The sequence below is a fragment of the Bubalus kerabau genome, chromosome 2 (assembly GCF_029407905.1).
Source record: "Bubalus kerabau isolate K-KA32 ecotype Philippines breed swamp buffalo chromosome 2, PCC_UOA_SB_1v2, whole genome shotgun sequence".
NCBI lineage: Eukaryota > Metazoa > Chordata > Mammalia > Artiodactyla > Bovidae > Bubalus > Bubalus kerabau.
The window spans coordinates 66,003,621-66,023,806 of record NC_073625.1 but is presented as its reverse complement, the minus strand read 5'-3'; positions in this window follow the sequence as shown (position 1 = coordinate 66,023,806).

The window sequence follows — 20,186 nt, the reverse complement described above, 5'->3', positions numbered from 1 at the left end:
AAAAGCAAAAATAAACAAATGGGACCTAGTTAAACTTAAAAGCTTTTGCACAACGATGGAAACTATAAGCAAGGTTAAAAGACAGCCTTCAGAATGGGAGAAAATAATAACAAATGAAGCAACTGACAAAGAATTAAACTCAAAAATATACAAGCAGCGCATGCAGCTCAATTTCAGAAACATAAATGACCCAATCAAAAAATGGGCCAAAGAACTAAACAGACATTTTTCCAAAGAAGACTTACGGATGGCTAATAAACACATGAAAAGATGCTCAACATCACTCATTATCAGAGAAATGTAAATTAAAACCACAATGAGGTACCATCTCACACTGGTCAGAATGGCTGCTATTAAAAAGTCTACAAACAATAAATGCTGGAGAGGGTGCAAGGAAAAGGAAACCCTCTTACACTGTTGATGGGAATACAAACTAGTACAGCCACTATGGATAACAGTGTATAGATTCCTTAAAAAACTGGAAATAGAACTGCCATACAACCCAGCAATCCCACTGCTGGCCATATACACTGAGGAAACCAGAATTCAAAGAGACACGTGTACCCCAATGTTCATCACAGCACTGTTTACAATAGCTAGGACATGGAAGCAACCAAGATGTCCATCAGCAAATGAATGGATAAGAAAGCTGTGGTACTTATACACAATGGAATATTACTCAGCTATTAAAAAGAATGCGTTTGAATCAGTTCTAATGAGGTGGATGAAACTGGAGCCTATTATACAGAGGGAAGTAAGTCAGAAAGAAAAACACTAATACAGTATATTAATGCATATATATGGAATTTAGAAAGATGGTAACAATGACCCTATATGCAAGATAGCAAAAGAAAAAGAGACACAGATGTAAAGAACAGACTTTTGGACTCCCAAGGTGAGGGTGGGATGATTTGAGATAATAGCATTGAAACATGTATATTACCATATGTGAAACAGATCGCCAGCCCAGGCTCAATGCATGAGACAGGGTGCTCAGAGCTGGTGTACTGGGATGACCCTGAGGGATGGAATGGGGAGGGAGGTGGGAGGGGGTTCAGGATGGGGGACACATGTACACCCATGGCTGATTCATGTCAATGTATGGCAAAAACCACTACAATATTGTAAAGTAATTAGCCTCCAATTAAAATAAATTAATTTTTTTAAAAAGAAATTAAAATGACCAATAAATTAAAAAAGAAAAAAAGAATACTGGAGTGGGTTGTCATCCCTTCCTCCAGGGGATCTTCCCATCCCAGGACGGAACCCACATCTACCCATGTCTCCTGAACTTCAGGCAGATTCTTTACAGTTAAACTACTGGGGAAGCCCATTTACCTCTATAAGCACCTACCAAAATATGCCTCAGATTCAATAAGTGTTAGTTGCTCAGCCATGTCCGACTCTTTGTGACCCCATGGACTGTAGCACACCAGGCTCCTCTGTCCATGGAATTTTCCAGGCAAGAATTCTTCAGTAGCCACTCCCTTCTCCAGGAGATCTTCCCAACCAAGGGATTGAATCCATGTCTCCTGAATTGCAGGCATATTTTTTACCATCTGAGCCACCAGCCACAAGCCCAACAAGTTTGATTCCAAATGCAACTCCATTCCAGTGTGCCACATTATAGCCAAAGACATCACTATCTGTCCATCTGAGAGCATCCCAATCCTAAGAGCCATCTTCAACACCTACCCCCACCTCACTCAATCCATCATTGATTCGCATGGATTTGATCTCCCAACTATTTCTCACACCCACCAATTCTCTCTATTTCTACCACCACTAACCTAGTCCAACCCTCTACTATTGCTAAATTCCCATTCATTCTCTTCACATCCATTATTGGTTTTCTCTAATTTTTCTCTACACTGCAGTCAGAGCTTAAGAGATTATAAACTCACCAAGAGCAATGTGTTTCCATATAATTCATGTACTTAGCATAGTATCCTACCCAATTTATCAAACAGGTATTTACTGTTTCTGCTGCTATGTCTATAGCTAATGATCTTTATGGAGAATAAATTTTAAATGGATACAAAAATACCTTATCCAAAGAATCCTGAAGAAACAATAAACAATAGTTTGATTGTAGAAAGACACAATATCCTCTTTAAGCTTCTTCCTGCAAAAAGGCTTCATTTACAGACCTTATAAGGGCTTCTCTGGTGGCTCAGATGGTAAAGAATCTTCCTGAAATGCAAGAGACCCAGGTTCAGCTCCTGGGTCAGGAAGATCCCCTGGAGAAGGAAATGCTACCCACTCCAGCATTCTTGCCTGGCAAATTCCATGGACTGAGGAGTCTGGAGGGCTACAGTCCATGGGACTGCAGAGTTGGGCACGACTGAGTCACACACACACACACACACACACACACACACACACATGCAGACCTCATAATATCAATGAGTTTCACAGACATGTTTTTGTCTATGAGCTTTATCTGATCCTAAGGTTCATAAAGGATGAGTTTTTTTAGATTTCAGAAAAAAGTCTACTGCCTGAGGAGGTCTGCTTTATTGTACTGATTAAAAAAATGTCTATTATTAACTTACATATATTTTATTGCTCTTTTTTAGATTTCTTATCAACCAGTACTGACCTATATTCCTTGAATCTGAAATATGCCTATCAACTTATTAAGTCAAATCAGTTTCTGGACATAATTTTGTCATATAACCTTGTGTAACCAGAGATGAGCCTAGGAAACAGTCTAATTGTGTGTCCAGGAGGAAAGTAAAAGTGAAGAAAACATATCATTTTCACTAGTACAATATTAAGAGAATTTTACTCTATTGTTTTTTTAAGACTTTAAATCAATTCCCCATTTTATTTTTTCAGTTATCATCATTTTACCTTTTTACAAACATTTCCACTTACGTTATAGATGCCCATGGTCTTCACTCGAGCCATATCCCCCTTTTAAAGAAACTGCCCAAAGCCACTTCCCAAGTGGCGCTGTGGTAAAGAACCCACCTGCCACTGCAGAAGATGCAAGAGAAATGGGTTTGATCCCTGGGTCAGGAAGATCCCCTGGAGGAGAGCGTAACAACCCACTCCAGTATTCTTGCCCAGAAAATTCCATAGATAGATGAGCCTGGTGGGCTACAGTCCACAGTGCCACACAGAGTCGGACACAACTGAAGTGACTTAGCATACACACACACACACACACACACACAGGCCACATACATGTGCTATCTGGCAACAACAACAATGATGTATTCATTTTCCAGGACTTCTGTAACAAAGAACGACAAACCAGGAGGCTTAAACAATAGAAAGTTATTGCCTCATAACTCTGGAGGCTTGAAGTCTGAAGTCATGGAGTAAGAATGGCTATGTGCCCTCTAAAACCTGCAAGGAGGAATCTCTTGCATCTGCCTAGCTTCCAATGGCTTCTGGCAATTCTTGATGTTCCTTGTCTTGCAATTAAGCCACCTCAGTCTCTGTCTCCATCATCACATGGTGTTGTCCCCTCAAATGTCTGTGTCTTTTCTCTTTTTATAAGGACCAAAATTATACTGGATTAAGGTCCCAGCCTGCCACAGTGTGACCTCATTTTAACCAATTACATCTGCAACAGTCCTATATCCAAATAAAGTCACCTTCTGAGGTACTAGGACCTCAACCTATCATTTGGTTGGACACAATTCACTCTGTAACAAATGAGCAAACACCTGACAAACCAGGCTCTCGGCATGGCTTTCCCCAAAAGCAGAGCCTGTGATAAGACTTGTGAGTAGGCTGGCTTAGCCTTTAGAGGGGGCAGTTTTCCAATGAGCAAGAGTGAACGGTGGGAAGAGTGAGATGGGAGGAGGAAGAGCCAATATCAGGGTATGTTATTGAGACTGAAGCTGAGGACATAAGGGGTTCAATTCTGCTTGCACATTCCGAAAAGTCTGAGAACGCCCCCTAGAATCACATCTAGAAGGATGGAAAGCAGGAGCACTTATATAGCTGCTCTCACTCCTCGCTGTTTGAGGGTCTTAACTTACAGGGGTGTTGACTGGACAAAGTCAACTCCCAGGGACATCATAGCGTCAGGGACCTTTCCAGGTCAGAAAGCAAAGATATGTAACTGTCAACCTGAACTCAGTGAAAAACTGCCCAGAATGTTCTGCTCCAGCCACAGATGAATCAGAGCTGTGGCTGAGTAGACATAAACCAGGTCACCAGATTCTCTCTCCTAGGGACATAGAATTGTGATTCAAGATCTATCATCAGTTGCATGCTAAGCCACTTCAGTCATGGGCTACCCACTCCAGTATTCCTGGGCTTCCCTTGTGGCCCAGCTGGTAAAAAAAAATCCACGTGCAATGCAACTGAACCTGGGTTCAATCCCTGAGTTGGGAAGATTACTCTGGAAAAGGGAAAGGCTACCCACTCCAGTATTCTGGCCTAGAGAATTCCATGGACTATATAGTCCATGGGGTCACAAAGAGTCAGACACAACTGAGCGACTTTCAATTTTACTTTCAAGTCATTTCAGTCATGTCCGACTCTGTGTGACCCTTTGGACTGTAGCCTGCCAGGCTCCTCTTTCCATGGTATTCTCCAGGCAAGAATACTGGAGTGGGTTGCCATGCCCTCCTTCAGGGTCTTTGGACTCAAGGATGAAACCTGCTTGTCTTATGCATTGCTGCTCTCCTGCATTGACCACCTGGGAAACCCATAATCAGTTGGTTGGTGGCATTTGAACAGGCAGCTGTTGTTAGTGTCTGTAAGGTCTATTTTAGAAAATATTTTAGGAATTCAATTTCATCCTGAAGAAGCATAGCAGACACTCAGCAATATGAATATGAGTAAAGCAGAATAAAGCAGCCATACAAAAGATGTAAAGAGCAGAGAGTATGTTTTCCCTGATGAATGAGAGCTAAATGAAATCTCTGCTTGGCTGCCTGACTGTTTACCTAAGTTTCCATAAAACCCACTGACCCACATCCCTTGATGTCTATAGGACAACTCTATATCCTCACAATAAATGCCCTTTTTTTTTTAATTTGTAGCCCAGATATATCATATGAAGCCTCCTGGCCACTCAAGATCTGGATAAACTTGGATCCATCTCTATATATGGTGAAGATGTAAACACCTATTCCAATATTTCTATGAATATTCAGATTACTGTGAATATCATATGAATACATTGCTGACAAAGTATAGTCAAAGCTATGGTTTTTCCAGTAGTCATGTATGGATGTGAGAGTTGGACCATAAAAAAGGCTGAGAGCCAAAGAATTGATGCTTTTGACCTATGGTGTTGGAGGAGACTCTTGAGAGTCCCTTGGACTCTCAAGGAGACCAAATCAGTCAATCCTAAAAGAAATCAGCCGTGAATATTCATTGGAGGGACTGATGCTGAAGCTGAAGCTCCAATACTTTTGGCCACCTGATGTGAAGAACTGATTCACTGGATAAGACCCTGATGCTGGGAAAGATTGAGGGCAGGAGGAGAAGTGGGCAACAGAGGATGAGATCATTGGATGGCATCACTGACTCGATGGACAGGAGTTTGAGCAAGCTCTGGGAGATAGTGGAGGACAGGGAAGCCTGCCGTGCTGCCCCCATGGACTTGCAAAGAGTCAGACACAACTTAGTGACTGAACAACAACAATGAATATCATTCATCCTGTCAATAAATTATAGATGAATAAACAAAGCACTATGAATATAAGGAAAGAGCTGGAGTGTACATCTGTTGCCCATCTGATTGTAGCTGGGGAAATGCATGCCCATTACTGTCAGATTTTACAAGATGGGCAAGATATCTGGATCTTGATTAAAACCGTCCCAATTTCGAAAAATGTCATGTAGTCTAAATGTTTTAAGGCACGCTATAGATTGATAACATTTGTGTACCAGATCTGGCCTTGTGGGTCTAGTTTCAACCTCTGTCATATTCCTGGAGCCACCTCCGGCACCTTCAGGCTCCTAGGCTTTCTTCAGAATCCTCTGCCCTGGCAATGTTGTCCCTCATGTGAAATGTAGCCCTTTCATTGATTTCCACAAAGCACTCTCCATCAGAATCTCTCACAAAAGAACAAATATTGTATGACTCTGCTTAAATTAGTAGCTCGATAATGAAAATCACACAGACAGAAAGTAGAATGATGATTGCTAGGGGCTGGGGAGAGGGGAGAATGAGAGTTTGGTGTTATCAATAAATGGGTGGAGACTTTCAGTTTGGAAAGATCAATAAATTCTGAAGATGAATCATGGTGATGATTGCACAAGACAATGCACTTAATGCCACTCTACACTTCATAATAGTTAAATGATAAATTTTGTGTTATGTATATTTTACCATACTTTTTAAAATGACAATTTCTTAAATTTGTGAGCTCAGTGGACTTTACTGAAAATTTTGGGAGGTTGCCAGGAGGATTCACATTATGCTAATGCAGTCTTCAACCTTCCTCTCTCTTCTCTACCTCCTTCTGTTCCTCGGACCTTCTCCCATTGCCCTGGGCATACCACGTTTCACCTCCTCTATTAGAAGGCTCATAATTTTTCTAAACAAAGACACTTTTATTGTTATTTGAAAAATAAAATCTCCTCCTTATTAAACATTAAGTTAGACAAACTGAATTTTTGATTTCTCAGGAAAAAAATTATCTCTGACTAAAGTATGCATTTATGTATTTTCTAGAGTGTAGTGATCATTTTTGAGACAACCTGTAATCTATACCCATGTGATATGGTCCTAAGAAAGCTGTAGCATGGTGCATGGGTCATATCACACATTCATATTTCCATACTTCTGAACTACATAACAGCAGAGATAGAGAAGATGAGGTGTTGGAGAGATATTAAAATAGAACCTTCATCTTCTGGCCTCTAAATCAGCAGCGTATTAGAAAGCCATGCCTGGATATCTGAAAACAGCAGAAAGGAGAGCTGCCACCCCTCTAATTTAATACCAAACTCCCAGGAGTAGTTTACTGTCAGAGTTTCATCATGTATTATGGAGACAAGTATTGGCAGGCTTCCATAAGATCCATATAAGCTTTTATCTCTTCCCTCGATCAGGTCATGTGACAGATAGCTGGATCCTTGCATAGGCTTTTACCATCCTTTTAGTAATACACTTGGTGATTGAGCTGAGTCCCATAAATCTAGGCCAGAGTTATGATCCCACTGGGGTTTATCCTGTTGATCCCCAACCATCCACCACACGTGCGCATTAACATTTCATAAAAGCGTCACTTACAGGTCTCCTAAAAGCTTTCTCATTTATAGACTAGAGTCTTAAAAGACCTTTTCTTTCTCGATAACTGAAAATAGTTGTTATACCTTAATAATAATTCAAAAGCAGAAGATGACTAACTCCCATTCTGCACTAAAATTCTACACTATGTTATTCAGGCAGCAACAATGTACCAAAGTTATTAATAGGTGACCCTGACTTATTCTTAGTTCTTATCTAACCCCATGGAATCACAAAATATCAGTTATGTTGATATTTGAAGATTAGTTAAAAATTAGCTAATCCAAGAATTACAAATTGCTCAGCAGCAGCAGCAGCCATAGGGGAAATATGGTTTGCAGAAATATGTGGTTTAGCACATACCATCTTTTAAACCTTTGGAATTATTTGCCCCATTTTAAAATGTGAAGATTGCCCATCAGCATTTACAGATCTGGCTATACCAGGCTGGTGTTCCCATGTGGTAACTATGGGCTGAAGCCTGGAAGCCACCAAGCTTTGTGGACAAGACATGTGCCCACCACTTCACCAGAGTCCTTACCAAGCCAGGCTGCCTCTCACCACAGGATTTATTCATCTAGGTGTCCTGCCTAGACTTTGTAAACATTTGAAATGTTGACCTGTGTCATTTTAGAAATTGGAAAATAAGAGATTGAGAGTGCTGAATTGACTCCTTTAAGAGTGAATAGACAGGGACTTCCCTGGTGGTCCAGTGATTAAGAATCCGCCCTGCAATAGAAAGACACAAGTTTGATCCCTGGTTGGGAAACCAAAGATCCCACATTCGGCAGAGCTCTAAGCCCACATGAGACAACATGAGCATTCATGAGCCACAACGAAAGATCCCACATGATGCAATGACAATCCTGTCTGTTGCAACTAAGATCCAATGCAGCCAAAAAAAAAAAAAAAAAAAGTGAATAGACAGAAAGGTATCTGATGCAAAATCCTGTGTTTACACTTTTTTTGTGGTTCCTAGAACTTACTCTTCATGAAATATTACACTACTGTAGAGGACACAGATTGAGGAAACTTGTGTTACATTATAGTATTTCTTCTTGTAAAGTTTCTTTAAGTTTTTTAATATGTTGTTGTCTCTATTGCTAATACAAGCTTCAATGTAAACAAAAAAATGATTAAAAACTAATTAGTTCTGAATATTTAAATGTCGCAGCGCCTGCGATGGTGCACCAGCATGGCCGAGAGGAGCTACCCCACGTCCAAGGTAAGGAGCTGTGGCTGAGCTTTGCTGGAGCGGCAGTGAAGAGATACCCCACATCCAAGGTAAGAGAAACCCAAGTAAGATGGCACTGAGAGAGGGAATCAGAGGGCAGACAGACTGAAACCACAATCACAGACAACTAGCCATTCAGATCACACGGACCACAGCCTTGTCTAACTCAAAGAAACTAAGCCACGCTGTGTGGGGCCACCCAAGACAGATGGGTCATGGTAGAGATGTCTGACAGAATGTGGTCCACTGGAGAAGCGAATGGCAAACCACTTCAGTATTCTTGCCTTGAGAACCCCACGAACAGTATGAAAAGGCAAAAAGATAGGACACTGAAAGATGAACTCCCCAGGTCAGTAGGTGCCCAATATGCTACTGGAGATCAGTGGAGAAACAACTCCAGAAAGAATGAAGGGATGGAGGCAAAAAAAGAATACCCAGTTGTGCATGGGACTGGTGATAGACGCAAGATTTGATGCTGTCAAGAGCAATATTGCATAGGAACCTGGAATGTTAGATCCATGAATCAAGGCAAATTGGAAGTGGTCAAACAGGAGATGGCAAGAGTGAATGTCGACATTCAAGGAATCAGTGAACTAAAATGGACTGGAATCAGTTAATTTAACTCAGATGACCATTATATCTACTACTATGGGCAGGAATCCCTTAGAAGAAATGGAGTAGCCATCATAGTCAACAAAAGAGTCCAAAATGCACTACTTGGATGCAATTTCAAAAATGACAGAATGATCTGTGTTCGTTTCCAAGGCAAACCATTCAATATCACGGTAATCCAAGCCTATGCCCCAACTAGTAACACTGAAGAAGCTGAAGTTGATTGGTTCTATGAAGACCTACAAGACCTTCTAGAACTAACACCCAAAAAAGATGTCCTTTTCATTATAGGAGACTGGAATGCAAAAGTAGGAAGTCAAAACACCTGGATTAACAGGCAAATTTGGCCTTAGAGTATAGAATGAAGCAGGGCAAAGACTAACAGAGTTCTGCCAAGAGAATGCACTGGTCATAGCAAACACCCTCTTCCTACAACACAAGAGAAGACTCTGCACATCGACATCACCAGATGGTCAACACCAAAATCAGATTGATTATATCTTTTGCAGCCAAAGATGGAGAAGCTCCATACAGTCAGCAAAAACAAGACTGGGAGTGGACTGTGGCTCAGATCATGAACTCCTTATTGCCAAATTCAGACTTAAATTGAAGAAAGTGGGAAAAACCACTAGACCATTCAGGTATGATCGAAATCAAATCCCTTACAATTATACAGTGGAAGTGAGAAATAGATTTAAGGGACTAGATCTGATAGACAGAGTGCCTGATGAACTATGGATGGAGGTTCATGACATTGTACAGGAGGCAGGGATCAAGACCATCCCCAAGAAAAAGAAATGGACAAAAGCAAAATGGCTGTCTGAGGAGGCCTTACAAATAGCTGGAAAAAGAAGAGAAGCAAAAAGCAAAGGAGAAAGGAAAGATATACCCATTTGAATGCAGAGTTCCAAAGAATAGCAAGAAAAGATAAGAAAGCCTTCCTCAGCAATCAATGGAAACAAATAGAGGAAAACAGTAGAATGGGAAAGACTAGAGATCTCTTCAAGAAAATTAGAGATACCAAGGGAACATTTCATGCAAAGATGGGCTCAATAAAATACAGAAATGGTATGGACCTAACAGAAGCAGAAGTTGTTAAGAAGAGGTGGCAAGAACACAGAAGAACTATACAAAGAAGATCTTCATGACCCAGATAATCACGAAGGTGTGATCACACTCACCTAGAGCCAGACATCCTGGAATGTTAAGTCAAGTGGGCCTTAGGGAGCATCACTACAAACAAAGCTAGGGAGGTGACAAAATTCCAGTTGAGCTATTTCAAATTCTAAAAGATGATTCTGTGAAAGTGCTTCACTCAATATGTCAGCAAATTTGGAAAACTCAGCTGTGGCCACAGGACTGGAAAGGTTCAGTTTTCATTCCAATCCCAAAGAAAGGCAATGCCAAAGAATGCTCAAACTACCGCACATTTGCACTCATCTCACATGCTAGTAAAGTAATGCTCAAAATTCTCCAAACCAGGCTTTAGCAATACATGAACCACAAACTTCCAGATGTTCAAGCTGGTTTTAGAAAAGGCAGAGGAACCAGACATCAAATTGCCAACATCCGCTGTGTCATTGAAAAAGCAAGAGAGTTCCAGAAAAACATCTATTTCTGCTTTATTGACTACGCCAAAGCCTTTGTGTGGATTACAATAAACTGTGGAAAATTCTGAAAGAGATGGGAATACCAGATCACCTGGCCTGCCTCTTGAGAAACCTGTATGCAGGTCAGGAAGCAACAGTTAGAACTGGACATGGAATAACAGTCTGGTTCCAAATAGGAAAAGGAGTACGTCAAGGCTGCATATTGCCACCTTGCTTATTTAACTTATATGCAGAGTACATCATGAGAAACGCTGGGCTGGAGGAAGCACAAGCTGGAATCAAGATTGCCGGAAGAAATATCAATAACCTCAGATATGCAGATAACACCACCCTTATGGCAGAAAGTGAAGAAGAACTAAAGAGCCTCCTGATGAAAGTGAAAGAGGAGAGTGAAAAAGTTGGCTTAAAGCTCAACATTCAGAAAATGAAGATCATGGCATCTGGTCCCATCACTTCATGGCGAACAGGTGGGGAAACAGTGGAAACAGTGTCAGACTTTATTTTTTTGGGCTCCAAAATCACTGCAGATAGTGATTGCAGCCATGAAATTAAAAGATGCTTGCTCCTTGGAAGGAAAGTTATGACCAACCTAGACAGCATATTCAAAAGCAGAGACATTACTTTGCCAACAAAGGTCCATCTAGTCACGGCTATGGTTTTTCCTGTAGTCGTGTATGGATGTGAGAGTTGGACTATAAAGAAAGCTGAGCACCGAAGAATTGATGCTTTTGAACTGTGGTGTTGGAGAAGACTCTTGAGAGTCCCTTGGACTGCAAGGAGATCCAGTGAGTCCATCCTAAAGGAGATCAGTCATGGGTATTCATTGGAGGGACTGATGTTGAAGCTGAGACTCCAATATTTTGGCTGCCTGATGAGAAGAGCTGACTCATTTGAAAAGACCCTGATGCTGGGAAAGATTGAGGGCAGGAGGAGAAGGGAATGACAGAGGATGAGATCATTGGATGGCATCAGTGAAACAATGGACATGGGTTTGGGTGGACTCCAGGAGTTGGTGATGGACAGGGAGGCCTGGAGTGCTGTGGTTCATGGGGTCGCAAAGAGTCGGACACGACTGAGCAAATGAAATGAACTGAATTGAATCTAAATGTAGTCCAATCATCTTACAGGTTTTATGAGTTTTGTTCTGTGACAACCCTTATTTAGAATTTATTTTTAATCTAAGAAAAGTGAAAGTGAAGTCGCTTAGTCTTGTCCGACTCTTTGTGACCCCATGAACTGTAACCTATCACGCTCCTCCATCCATGGGATTTTCCAGGCAAGAGTACTGGAGTCGGTTGCCATTTCCTTCTCAAGAGGATCTTCCCAACCCAGGGACCGAACCAGGGTCTCCCGCATTGTAGGCAGATGCCTTATCATTTGAGCCACAAGGGAAGTCTCATCTAAGAAACTTAACACCAAAAAAGAAAGCATTAATGGTCAGATGAATCTACATTTTTTTGCAATGTTGGACCATTTCAAATAATGGCTATGTTTTTATAATGTGAAATGTGTGTCTATTTGTCCCTTTGTGTTGAAAACACAAGTTTACTACCTAGACAATGAAATCGTAAGAGAAAAAAGTGAATGCTGAGGGTCCTAGCTTTGAGCTACACCAAAAATTCTCCATTTTTCCCCTGTAGATCTTTCTGCCCTCTCTCTCTGCCTCCTGGAGCTAAACTATATTAAGATTCCATGTCTTCTGTCTGCTAGTTGGCTTCCACCAACAGAAAGCAGTCACAGCAGAGTTTATGGAGGCAGAAGAATTAAACCAGTGTATTTATTCCTCTAAATCTCTCCTTGCAAGGTCACCTTACCTCCATCCAGAGGTCAATACCCTATTCATAATGATGCCCTGCACAACTTTTTCCTTCCAAATCATAGAAACCCTGCCCTCTTGTTTCTTTAGACCTAGAGGATGATGGCATCTTAGCTGCTACTGAGCTCCAGGTCAATGCACCATTCCTCAGGTTCCATTTTACTGCAGCTTTATAAATAGTCACTTTGTAAACAAACTCTCCTTAAACTTCTTATTTTAAATGTACTGTTCAAATTAAGATCCATACTGATAACAAGAGCCACATTTTATTTGTATAATATTTTAAAAATTAAAGTAAACAGTGTGAAATACTAGATGAATGTAAATAGCATGCACAATTACCAGAAGAAGCCAAAAGGAACTTCAGCTTGAAGCAATTAATCAAAAGAGTTTTCTAAACAAACACAGTTTCCTCTCTGAGATGAATTACAGTTAAGATCTGTTAATATAATTCTTTCACCTCCACAAAACATAGTTTTGCTATTTCATTGTCTCTTTTAAATATTTTTCCACTTCATTAAATAATAGATGCATTATTCCATCTTTTTTCATCCACAAGCCCATTTTTAAGAAATAGCTACTCTTCTTCTATATCATTTTTGCTTGATTTTTTTCTTTGTATCTTTTAATAATATGCTTCTCATCCCATTTCCTCATTTATAAATTTTACATATAACCTAATTTACTATAAATGAGGAATGAGCTGATTCACCACCAACCCCCTTCCAACAAGTTTTATATTTCTATTTTGCATTCTTCATGTAGTTACTTTGTCTGCTTGGTAAAAGGGCTTCCCCAGAGGCCTAGCAGTAAAGAATTCACCTGCAACTTAGGAGATGTGGGTTCAATCCCTTGGTCAGGAAGATCTCCTGGAAGAAAGCATGGCAACACATTTCAGCTTTCTTGCTGGGAGAATCCCATGGACAGAGTAGTGAGCTGCAATCCATGGGGTTGCAAAGAATCGGACATGACTGAAGCAACTGAGCACACACACATATCCTTAGTAAAAATACTAACATCTCTACTCTTTCTTTCTATAGCTGTGGATAGTATGTTACTCAGCAGAAAACCAAATGCATACTATGCCCAAATATCAATGCAAACCCAAATGTGCTGCATCCATAATTTATATTCCCCCCCTTTAAGATGATATTAATGACCATAGTCTTCATCACAGTATCACTCTATTCTTTTCTCCTGCAACTTCTGACATCTGTGCAATAACTTTTGCAATGTCAAGCTCAATAGTAAATATATATGATTAATTTTCAATGCTTTATCTGTCAGTCAGTTCAGTAGCTCAGTCGTGTCCGACTCTTTGCAACCCCATGAACCACAGCACGCCAGGCCTCGCTGTCCATTACCAACTCCTGAAGCTTGTTCAAACTCATGTTCATTGAGTCGGTGATGCCATCCAGCTATCTCATCCTCTGTCATCCCCTTCTCCTCCTGCCTTCAATCTTTCCCAGCATCAGGGTCTTTTCAAATGAGTCAGCTCTTCGCATCAGGTGGCCAAAGCATTGGAGTTTCAGCTTCAACATCGGTCCTTCCAATGAACACCCATGACTGACCTCCTTTAGGATGGACTGGTTGGGTTTCCTTGCAGTCCAAGGGACTCTCAAGAGTCTTCTCCAACACCAAAGTTCAAAAGCATCAATTCTTCGGCGCTCAGCCCTCCTTATAGTCCAACTCTCACATCCATACATGACTACTGGAAAAACCATAGCCTTGACTAGATGGACCTTTGTTGGCAAAGTAATGTCTCTGCTTTTCAATATGCTGTCTAGGTTGGTCATAACTTTCCTTCCAAGGAGTAAGCGTCTTTTAATTTCATGGCTGCAGTCACCATCTGCAGTGATTTTGGAGCCCAGAAAAATAAAGTCTGACACTGTTTCCACTGTTTTCCCATCTATTTCCCATGAAGTGATGGGGCCAGATGCCATGATCTTCGTTTTCTGAATGTTGAGCTTTAAGCCAACTTTTCACTCTCCTCTTTCACTTTCATCAAGAGGCTCTTGAGTTCTTCCTCACTTTCTGCCATAAGGGTGGTGTCATCTGAGTATCTGAGGTTATTGATATTTCTCCCAGCAATCTTGATTCCAGCTTGGGCTTCCTCCAGCTCAGCGTTTCTCATGATGTACTCTGCATATAAGTTAAATAAGCAGGGTGACAATATGCAGCCTTGACGTACTCCTTTTCCTATTTGGAACCAGTCTGTTCTTCCAAGAGAACACACTGTTCATAGCAAACACTCTCTTCCAACAACACAAGAGAAGACTCTACATGTGGACATCACCAGATGGTCAACACTGAAATAAGATTGATTATATTCTTCGCAGCCAAAGATGGGGAAGCTCTATACAGTCAGCAAAAACAAGACCGAGAGCTGACTGTGGCTCAGATCATGAACTCCTTATTGCCAAATTCAGACTTAAATTGAAGAAAGTAGGGAAAACCACTAGACCATTCAGGTATGACCTAAATCAAATCCCTTATACAGTGGAAGTGAGAAATAGATTTAAGGAACTAGATCTGATAGATAGAGTGCCTGATGAACTATGGATGGATGTTCATGACATTGTACAAGAGACAGGGATCAAGACCATCCCCATGGAAAACAGTAATGAAAAAAAGTAAAATGGCCATCTGGGGAGGCCTTACAAATAGCTGTGAAAAGAAGAGAAGTGAAAAGCAAAGGAGAAAAGGAAAGATATAAGCATCTGAATGCAGAGTTCCAAAGAATAGCAAGGGGAGATAAGAAAGCCTTCCTCAGCGATCAATGCAAAGAAATAGAGGGAAACAACAGAATGGGAAAGACTAGAGATCTCTTCAAGAAAATTAGAGATACCAAGGGAACATTCCATGCAAAGATAGGCTCAATAAAGGACAGAAATGGTATGGACCTAACAGAAACAGAAGATATTAAGAAGAGGTGGCAAGAATACAGAAGAACTGTACAAAAAAAGATCTTCACGACCAAGATAATTACAATATTGTGATCATTTTTGCCATACATCTACATGAATTGAAGTACAACATACTTTCAGATATCCTAGGATGAGAATCCATTGTTCTGTCTGTTTATATCATTTATCTTTTTTTCTTTCATGTTTTTTCTTTTTTTATTTTATTTTATTTTATTTTTAAACTTTACAAATAGTATTAGTTTTGCCAAATATCAAAATGAATCCGCCACAGGTATACATGTGTTCCCCACCCTGAACCCTCCTCCCTCCTCCCTCCCCATACCATCCCTCTGGGTCGTCCCAGTGCACCAGCCCCAAGCATCCAGTATCGTGCATCGAACCTGGACTGGCAACTCGTTTCATACATGATATTATACATGTTTCAATGCCATTCTCCCAAATCTTCCCACCTTCTCCCTCTCCCACAGAGTCCATAAGACTGTTCTATACATCAGTGTCTCTTTTGCTGTCTCGTACACAGGGTTATTGTTACCATCTTTCTAAATTCCATATATATGCATTAGTATACTGTATTGGTGTTTTTCTTTCTGGCTTACTTCACTCTGTATAATAGGCTCCAGTTTCATCCACCTCATTAGAACTGATTCAAATGTATTCTTTTTAATGGCTGAATATATCATTTGATTTTTTTCTTTTATTTTTTTAATTTTTTTTGATTGAAGAATAATTGCTTTACAGAATTTTGTGTTTTTTTGTCATACATCAACAAGAATCAGCCATAGGTACACCCATGTCTCCTCCCTTCCAGTCCTCCCTCCCATCTCCCTCGCCATCCCATCCTTCAGCCTGTCACAGAGCCCCTGTTTGAGTTCCCTGAATCATACAGCAAATTCCCATTGGCTATCTATTTTACATATGGTATTATAAATTTCTATGTTTCTCTCTCCATACATCTCCCCTTCTCCCTCCTCTCCTTCCACCATGTCCATAAGTCTGTTCTCTATGTCTGTCTCTCAACTGCTGGCCTGAAAATAAATTTATCAGTGCGATCTCTTTAGAATCCATACATATGTATCAGTATATGATATTTATATTTCTCTTTCTGACTTACTGCACTTTGCATAATAGGATCTAGTTTCATTCACCTTTTTAGAACAGATTCAAATGGGTTCTTTTTTATGGCTGAGTAGACCATCCCCATGGAAAAGAAATGCAAAAAAGCAAAATGGCTGTCTGAGGAGGCCTTACAAATAGCTGTGAAAAGAAGAGAAGTGAAAAGCAAAGGAGAAAAGGAAAGATATAAGCATCTGAATGCAGAGTTCCAAAGAATAGCAAGGAGAGATAAGAAAGCCTTCCTCAGTGATCAATGCAAAGAAATAGAGGAAAACAACAGAATGGGAAAGACTAGAGATCTCTTCAAGAAAATTAGAGATACCAAGGGAACATTTCATGTAAAGATGGGCTTGATAAAGGACAGAAATGGTAGGGACCTAACAGAAGCAGAAGATATTAAGAAGAGGTGGCAGGAATACACAGAAGAACTGTACAAAAAAGATATTCACGACCAAAATAATCACGATGGTGTGATCACTCACCTAGAGCCAGACATCCTGGAATGTGAAGTCAAGTGGGCCTTAGAAAGCATCACTACAAACAAAGCTATTGGAGGTGATGGAATTCCAGTTGAGCTATTTCAAATCCTGGAAGATGATGCTGTGAAAGTGCTGCACTCAATATGCCAGTAATATTGAAAAACTCAGCAGTGGCCACAGGACTGGAAAGGTTCAGTTTTCATTCCAATCCCAAAGAAAGGCAATGCTAAAGAATGCTCAAACTACCGCACCATTGCACTCATCTCACATGCTAGTAAAGTAATGCTCAAAATTCTCCAAGTCAGGCTTCAGCAGTACGTGAACCGTGAACTTCCAGATGTTCAAGCTGGTTTTAGAAAAGGCAGAGGAACCAGAGATCAAATTGCCAACATCCGCTAGATCATGGAAAAAGGAAGAGAGTTCCAGAAAAACATCTATTTCTGCTTTATTGACTATGCCAAAGCCTTTGACTGTGTGCACCACAATAAACTGTGGAAAACTCTGAAAGAGATGGGAATACCAGACCACCTGACCTGCCTCGTGAGAAACCTGTATGCAGGTCGGGAAGCAACAGTTAGAACTGGACATGGAACAACAGACTGGTCCCAAATAGGAAAAGGAGTATGTCAAGGCTGTATATTGTCACCCTGCTTATTTAACTTATATGCAGAGTACATCATGAAAAACACTGGGCTGGAAGAAGAACAAGCTGGAATCAAGATTGCTGGGACAAATATCAATAACCTCAGATATGCAGATAATACCACCCTTATGGCAGAATGTGAAGAAGAACTAAAGAGCCTCCTGATGAAAGTGAAAGAGGAGAGTGAAAAAGTTGGCTTAAAGCTCAACATTCAGAAAACGAAGATCATAGCATCTGGTCCCATCACTTCATTGGAAATAGATGTGGAAACAGTGGAAACAGTGTCAGACTTTATTTTTCTGGGCTCCAAAATCACTGCAGATGGTGAATGCAGCCATGAAATTAAAAGACACTTACTCCTTGGAAGGAAAGTTATGACCAACCTAGATAGCATATTGAAAAGCAGAGACATTACTTTGCCAACAAAGGTCCATCTAGTCAAGGCTATGGTTTTTCCTGTGGTCATGTATGGATGTGAGAGTTGGGCTGTGAAGAAAGCTGAGCACTGAAGAATTGATGCTTTTGAACTGTGGTGTTGGAGAAGACTCTTGAGAGTCCCTTGAACTGCAAGGAGATGGGATTACTTTGGAAGGAATGATGCTAAAGCTGAAACTCCAGTACTTTGGCCACCTCATGCGAAGAGTTGACTCATTGGAAAAGACTCTGATGCTGGCAGGGATTGGGGGTAGGAGAAGAAGGAGATGACAGAGGATGAGATGGCTGGATGGCATGACTGACTCGATGGACGTAAGTCTGAGTGAACTCTGGGAGTTGGTGATGGACAGGGAGGCCTGGCATGCTGTGATTCACAGGGTCACAAAGAGTCAGATACGACTGAGCGACTGAACTGAACTGAACTGAGTATTCCATTGTATGTACCACAGCTTCTTTATCCATTCGTCTATCAGTGGACATCTAGGTTGCTTCCATGTTCTAGCTATTGTAAATACTGCTGCAACAAACATTTGGGTACATATGTCTGTTTCAGTTTTGATTTCCTCAGGGTATATGCCTGAGGAAATGGGATTGCTGGATCATAAGGAATCAATACCATTTGCTAATGCAACCAAAAGAATTAAATATCTAGTAATAAACCTACCTAAGGAGACAAAAGACTATAAGACACTGATGAAAGAAATCAAAGATGACATAAACAGATGGAGAGATATTCCATGTTCCTGGCTAGGAAGAATCAATATTGCAAAAATGACTATACTACCAAATGCAATCTACAGATTCAACGCAATCCCTATCAGATTACCAATGGCATTTCTCACAGAACTAGAACAAAAAAATTCACAATTCATATGGAAACACAAAAGACCCCGAATAGCCAAAGCAGTCTTGAGAAAGAATGGAACTGGAGGAATCAACCCTGACTTCAGACTATACTAAAAAGCTACAGTCATCAAGACAGTACGGTACTGCCACAAAAACAGAAATATAGACCAATGGAACAAGATAAAGAGCCCATAGATAAAACCACACATCTATAGGTACCTTAATTTTGACAAAGGAGACAAGAATATACAATGGGGCAGAGACAGCCTCTTCAATAAGTATTATACATTTTTTGCAATTGATGAATCCTTATTGATACATTATATTAAGATTTTCCTTATATTTTATGACCTTGAGAGTTTTAAGATCAGATATTATATAAAATGTCCTTCAATTGAAATTTATCTGATATTTTTCTAATGATTAGACTGGAGTTACTGGTTTTGAGAAGAAAGACTACGGAGGTAAATTGTCTTTCTTATTACAACATATCAAGGGTATTTACAATCTATATAACTTATCACTGCTGTTCGTCACCTAGCTGATGTAGCACAGTATTTCTCAGTTTTCCCCACTCTAAAGTTACCCTTTCCTTCCTTTCCATATTGTAATATTTGGGAGGAAGTCACTATGTGAAACCCATACTTAAGTAGAAAGCTATGTCCCAACTACTCAAAGATACAGTATCAACATAAATTTTTCAGATTTTTCTACAGCACAAGAGATTTATCACTTTTACCTTATTTACTTAATCATTGTTTCACATTAGTGTGAGTTCATCAATATTTTATACTTTGAGTTTTAATTCAATATTCCTTTTTTGGTTGCTTGAATTTTTCTAGTTTTGGCCATTGACAGCTCTTGCCCCAAGGATTTTTGACCTGATACTAATAGATTTCTGGCAGTTGAGCATATTTTATGTAAAACTAGAAATTTGTTTGAAGCCAAACTTTTTCTGTCAGAGTAAAAAAGTGACAGAATCAAGTGTGCAGAGAGAAAGGAAAGAATTAAGCAAATGTAGCCTAAAAAGTCAGAAAAGACCCCAAAGCAGATAATTTTTGCCCTCACTTCTTTTGTTAGACCTACATCCTGAGATCCTGGTTTCCCAGACTGAGATTTTGTGTGTCTCCAGTTTCCACAAACAAAGTTGTCTTTTTTTTTTTTTAATTTAGATCTATTTCTTTAATCTAAACAGTTAAAGAAGTTATAGGAAGTTTATGGGAAGTTACTGTATTATTCAAGTGAAGGCACAGGTGAAGAA